This window comes from Tasmannia lanceolata, unplaced genomic scaffold (assembly GCF_043159265.1).
Source record: "Tasmannia lanceolata isolate RefF3 unplaced genomic scaffold, GAP_Taslan_0.1 ptg000011l, whole genome shotgun sequence".
NCBI lineage: Eukaryota > Viridiplantae > Streptophyta > Magnoliopsida > Canellales > Winteraceae > Tasmannia > Tasmannia lanceolata.
In genome coordinates this window covers 14,791,985-14,799,339 of record NW_027518688.1, presented here as the reverse complement: position 1 = coordinate 14,799,339, position 7,355 = coordinate 14,791,985, and positions in this window count along the sequence as shown.

The window sequence follows — 7,355 nt, the reverse complement described above, 5'->3', positions numbered from 1 at the left end:
TAATTAGGTCAAGCAAAGAGTGTTTGAAGCATTACACCCAAGGTATCTAGTTTGGAATACTAAGTTTGTTGCCTCCAGCCCCTATATATAGAGATACACTAGGGTTAATGACTGGTTAATAGACTCTAGCCCATGTAGGCCCACTTCACTGGTCCACTATCTTATTGGGCTTATATTAGAACATACATAGGTTATATCATATACCCAACAATCTCCTCCTATGTTCTACATATAGCACAATCCAATAGATAGATAATGTGATGTCCAAACAAAATATTGAATCATCCATATCACTATATAAAAAAAAAGATTTGTAATCCAACTGAAAACAAGAATACTTTTAAGACTAACCAAGAGTTTTAGAAATAATCTAAACTCAAACAAAAGCAGTTTCACAAGTAAGTGAACTATTTTTTCAACCGAAAAGAAAATAATAGTCCCCACTGCTCTATAAGGATTCACTCATCAAGTAAGTCATCCTCATCAAAATCCAGATCGAGGCAAGCTCCTCCATTTTCTCCAATTCCTGTAAATTACTAAATATGAATTTCATGAAAATGAATTCAATCATTTATGTAAAATACAAAAGTATCTAGTTCTACCAGAAGAACTTAGTATAATTTCATAATGGCTGAATAACAAATATCAATAAGCATCATTGTCAAGTTTCAATACAAGAACAAGACCAAAATAGTTTTTTTTTGCAAAGAACCATTCACCATTGTCAAGTTTCAATACAATAACAAGAACTAAATAGTTTCTTTTGCAAAGAACCATTCCATGTTTCCATTTGGAATGTTACGCCCATCATATCCAAATTGAGTTAAGCTGTATCATCAAGTTTGGAATGAAACAACCTTTCCCAAGAAGGACATGTCATCAAATGTGGAATGACATAAGGACAACTATAAACATCATTGAAACATATCAAGTGCTTATCTTGGCCAAGATAGGGAGATTCAAAAAATTCAAAATAATATGAATGTAGGATAAGACATGTCTACACAGTTTTTAACCCCATCTCCCCCACAGTTTTGAATATTCAATCTTTGTTTAGTCCATTTGTAAGAACTCGGCCATATTATCCTTCGATCGCACATCAACCAAAGTGATAATACCTTATTCTATAAGATAATTCAGTGTGACATGTTTCAGCCAGAGATGTCTCCTCTAACCATTAAAGAGTGAGTTCTTTACAATCATAATTGTAGCTTGATTATCACAGAACAATCTTAAAGAATTAATCTTTAAATGGGTCAATGGAATATCCAGGATCAGATCTTTTATTCACTCTGTTTCATCTCCTGTAGAAGCTAGGGCATAAAGTTCTGATTCCATAGATAACAGAACAATACAAGTCTGTCTCTTTAACTTACATGCAACAACGGCTTTACCTAGTGTAAATACATAATCACTGTTAGATTTACTGTCTCCTAATTTTGAGCCCCATGATGCATCAGAATATTCTTCCAGGATAGGAGGATGACCACTATAACATAGAGCACAATGTAGAGTATCTTTAAGGTATCTCATCAACCTCATAAGGGCATCCCAATGCTCATGGCAATGATTACTAGTGAAACGACTCAGCATGCCCACTGTAAATGCTATGTCTGGTCTAGTGCAACTCATCGCATACATGAGACTACAAATTAGTTTAGAATAATCCAACTGATTCACGCTGGCTCCTTTATTAGGTCTCAGCTTTTTGGTATAATCAAATAGTGTCTTAATCGGTTTACACTCACTGCATCCCCATGTAGAAAGTAATTTATCAATATAATGAGCTTTGCTAAGAGTGATCCCTTGCATATCAAAACTTACTTTCATACCAAGAATGATGTCGACCACACCAAGATCTTTCATGTCGAATTCTTTAGCCAACATTGATTTCATGTCACTTACTACAGAGAGATCGGAACCAAGAATCAACATGTCGTCTACATACAAGCAAATAATTGCAACCTTATTTGACACAGAACGGAAGCAAAGGCATTTATCTGAGGAACTGGTCTAAAAACCAAAGCTCTTTACTACCTTGTCAAATTTTTGATGCCACATTTTAGGTGCTTATTTAAGACCTTACAAAGATTTAACCTTCCATGACAAACCCTTCATGTTGGTTCATGTAGATTTTCTCTGTGAGGACTCCATTAAGGAAAGCCGTCTTTACATCCATTTGATGCACAACATATTGCTCAATAGATGCCAAAGCAAGAAGAATTCTTATCGCGGACAAATGACAGATTGGTGAGTAGACATCAAAGTAGTCTATCCCATTGACTTGAATATAGTCCCTAGCTACTAAACGTGCTTTATACCGAGCATTTGATCAGTCAGGATTAAGTTTCTTCTTCAAAATTCATTTACAACCCACAGTCTTAGCTTCTTTTGGTAAATCGACTAGCTGTCAGGTTTGATTTTGTAACAAAGAGCTCATTTCATCATCAATGACTTCTGCCCATAACAACGAGTCCCCAGATCTCATCGCTTCCTTATAGGATGATGAATCATTCTCTAAATGGTAGGTCACAAAGTCCTCACCAAAACTCTTGGGTACTCTATCTCTTGTAGATACTCTTAAAGTTTCTGATTCAGAAATCAGTATGGGACGGGTGTCAAAAATATTATGTTCAGACTCTATATGCGATTCTGTAACTATCTCTGTATTGCCTGGTATGGTCAAACCATAATCTTTGAGAAATTTATTCTCAAAGAATACTGCATCTATAGATTCTATAACCATATTGGTAGATAGATCTAAAAACCGATCAACACCACACTATCTTCTGCACCACCTATAGATACACAAGTGTTGGTTCTAGGCTCCACTTTAGGTTTCTTAGGGTCTTGTATCCGCACATACACAATACAACCCCAAGTCTTAAAAGTGTCATATCTACAAGGATGTTTATGCCATAACTCATAAGGAGTCGATGTTAATTTAGAGTGTGACACTCTATTCAGGATGTGATTTGCAGTCAAAGCTGCTTCTCCACAATAACAAGTAGGCATGCCAGCTGTCAATAACATAGAGTTTAATATTTCTGTTAATGTCATGTTCTTACTTTCAGCTATGCCATTAGATTGAGGTGAGTAAGGAGCAGTAGTTTCAAGTATATGCCTTGAGAGTCACATAATTTCTTGAACTCTGTCATAGTGTATTCTCCTCCTCTATCACTCATAAATCTCTTAATTTTTAAGTTCAATTGATTTTCAACACGACTCTTGAAAAGTTTAAATTTATCAAAACTTTCATCTTTCGATTTTAATAGATAAATATGACAATATCTTGAAAATCGTCTATAAACATAATTAAATACTTCCGACCATCTCTAGTAGTGAAACTTTTAAAGTCACAGAGGTCAGAATGTATTAACTCAAGAAGTTGTGTGCTTCTAGAAACTGAACGAAAAGATTTTTTAGTGATCTTGGTTTGTGCACACACTTCAAATCTGTCAAATCTAATCGATGTATCTAATGGTATATTATAAGTTTTAGCAAGTTGAACCATTTTCCTATAGTCCACATGTCCCAATCTATTGTGTAACAACTTAGGATCAATAAGAGTTGAACTAACCTGACTAACAGTTTTATTTGCTAAACTCAATCTATACATACAATCAATTAAGAAAGCACAGCCAAAAGAATAAGAGTTAACAGTTAAAGTTACTCTACCATCCTAAAAAGATGAATACATGCCAGCATTGTCTAAAAGGCTAATAGAAATTAAATTCTTTTGAATAGGATGAACAACTTTTACATTTTTTAAAGTTAGTATTTTGCCTGAAGAAAGGATCAGGTTCGCAGTTCCAGTGTGAGTCACCTCTGCCTTGGCTCTACTAGCCACTGTAACAGTCTCTTTCGCTCCAACAGCATTCGTAAGTAGTTTCTTCGAGTTGCAAACATGACAGGTGGCTCCTGTGTCTAACCACAAGTATGAAGAGGTACTGGCCTTACCGTTGCCCAATATAACAACAAAACCTTTAGGCTCAGCACTGCCCACCATCATATGAGCTTCCTTTTGTGGTGTGTCAGATCTAACCTTCTTAGGTTGCCTACAATCTGTAGCAAAGTGACCTCATTTCCCACAATTGTGGCATTTGCTCTTCTTTTTATGAAAGATAGTCTTTTTGGCCTCCAACTTGGGATGTACACTTTTAGGTGACTTGGATTTCTGAGAAAATTTCTTGGATTTGTTACCGCGTTAGCACCGGACTGTTGCTGTCTAACAATTTCCAAGTTATTCCTGACTCGATTCTCATCTTCGATTCGAATGAATCGTTCGAGATCATTCAGTCGCACTTGCACCTTTTTCGGATACATCTCAATTTTGAAAGAGTGCCATGCAGATGGTAACTTGTATATGATTGCACTTACAAGAAATGAATCACAGACAACAATTTTCTCATTGTTCAGTTCAGACCTCAAATTTTCTAGATCAGTTACTTGAGGAGTGATTTCCTTGTCTTCCTAAAACTTGAAATCCATGAATTGGTCCACCAAATGAGTCTTGGACAATTCCTCCTCCTTTTTAGATTGAGCATCTAAATTATCCCAAATTTCTGTAGCGGTTGTAAATTTACTATAAGTTTCCGGAAGACGGTCTGAAAGACAATTTAATAAGTAGTCTTTGCAGAAATCCTCATCCCTAAGCCATTGAGATTCATCAACTTCTTCAACCGTATCAGCAAAGGTACTAAAAACAGTGTAAAAACAATTTAGATATTTTAGACCGAATTGAGTCTTTCGCTTCCATGAATTAAATTCAGACCCTCGTAACGATTGAAGTTTGATCATCTCAAACAGAATAGTGTTCTTATCCATTGTATATTTCAGATGAAACCAAAATTGGAAAAAGTGCACCTGATTGGCGAAACGTAGAACCGAACCAAGAACGAACTCCAAGTCTAGCTCTAAGAACCGAATCCAAGCCAAATCCAAAAGCCAATTCAAAGCCGAGCTTCAATAACCAAATCCAAGTCGAATCCAAGAGGGTTTTCGCAGTATGATGTTCGGAGTCAAGACTCAACTCGGCAAAAGGGGTTTGGCCACACAAAGTGGTTCGGCCAATAATTATGTAGCTTCCAAGATAAACACAAAAGGATTCAACCACAAGGATTTGACCCAAAAGGTATTCGTCCAATAGGTATTAGACCCAAGATAGAGATTGAGACAACACGTCTTTGTTGGATGGGTTTCGGCAGAAAGAAGGGTGTCTGCAAGATGGGCAACCAAGACAACCCAAGAGGGTTTTTTACACAGAGAATACAATATGGGTTTTGTATCCAAAATTAGAGTTGGCAATGGAAGTTCCAAAAAGAAAAGAAAGAGTCGAATATGGGTTTCTGCCTGCCCGGTTTTTAGTTTATGAAATCACTCAAAAAAAGGTGTTGTGACTATCATGCCCCCAAGAGAAATAACGAGTGAAAGAGTTTGTACCTCTCTGCAACTTGTCATAAGAAAACCCTTCGACCTCATGCCCAAATCAATTTCTTTTGAAAAGAATCCCATGCCCAGCAAACGACCTTTGAGGGAGTAAAATAATCCACGACCAAATCATGATTTCAACTTGAGAGAATTGAGGAGATGTCTGTTTGTGATAGGTGATCCGATCCAAAGAGATAAAGATGCCGACAACCTTTGGGCGTATTTGGTGGGTACAAAATTGGGGCTTCAATGGTGTCATCTAGGCCATTTGTTTTTCTCATGATCGGAGAGGAGAAGAAAAATCAGAAAAAGGCAGGGGTCCTTCTTTTTAGAAAGGCAACGATCCAAATTAGGGTTTGACAATTAATGCTTCAAGATTGTTAGAGGGAATTAGGTCAAGCAAAGAGTGCTTGAAGCATTACACCCAAGGTATCTAGTTTGGAATACCAAGTTTTTTGCATATAGAGATACACTAGGGTTAATGACTAGTTAATGGGCTCTAGCCCATGTAAGCCCACTACACCGGTTCATTTTCTTATTGGGCTTATATTAGAACATACATGGGTTATATCATATACCCAACAATCAGCTGGTGCTAAGTTTTTACAAGTGGGATCAGGGGTGGAGCCAGGAATTTACACTTGGGGGGCCGGACTAAAATGATTATACTTGGGGGGCGGAATAAGATGATTACACTAATTTATACTTGGAAGAGGGGGGGAGGGGATATGACAGCAGGTGAGGTTGCCAAGGAGGCCATTTGGTTGAGCGGACTTGTTCGCGATATGGGACTGAAGCAAGGAGGAGTCTTGTTGTATTGTGAGTCAGAGTGCTATTCATTTAGCGAAGAATTAAGAGTATCATGACAGAACTAAGCACATTCATGTGAGACACCACAAGATAAGAGACTGGGTGACAGATGAAAGTATTCACTTGAAGAAAGTATATACAAAAGACAACGCAGCGGATATGTTAACGGAGCCAATTACAGTGACTAAATTTAAGCATTGCTTAGACTTAGCCAATACCACCAAACATTGATGATTAGTGGGCACCCCAACGAGTGGGGTTAGCACCTCATGTGCAGGAGGTGAGAAGCTGTGTTCTTGATGGTACACAGTACAATTGATCTTCACGTGGCTGTGAAATAAGTCGAGGTGAAGATTGTTCGAAAGTTGCCTTATTTGATGCCACCAACATATGTATCTGTCGTGTGGTTATGGGAAGCCAAATACATAAACGTTGGCTGTAGGTTTTGGGAAAATCCTATTGAAAGTGGAAACATCACACGATTGTGATGAGATTAAATTAGTAGGTAACTTTTCTTGTTTGGAGATACACTACCAAAAAAGGAAAGACACAAGAACAACTCTCACAACGTGGAAAAGAAGAAAAAACATTGTTTTGTGCCTCTTGCAAAGGGAGAGTGGAAAGGGTTTGTGAAGGAGATCCTCTTGGTTTCTTCAAGCCAAGGAAGAGAAGAACAAAGGCGACGGCGTCAACGTCTTTTTCTCTTGTGTGCACTACAACAGAGAAGTCAAGAAGCGGTTTTGTAAAGGGTTACAAGGGAAGGATTTGAGATTCGATCAAGTGTTGGATCGATTGGGGAATCTATTGTACTATTTGTTACTTCTTGATTAGTGGAATATTTTCTCTTGGATCGCCCGTAGGCATAGGCTTTGCCGAACCACGTAAAAATTGTGTGTTCTTTGTAGTTGCTAATGTGTGGTTTGTTTTATCTATTCTTTGATCGTGGATTTTAATAGGACCCTTGTCCGTCGATTTTTCTACATATTCAAATATTTTTATTTTACAATTATAGATTTATTGATTTTAATATTTAATTTATCGGTTATTTTATCAATGATATTGTGCACGAGAATGGACGTTTGAAGAGGCAATTTGTCTGTAATTAACATTATGTC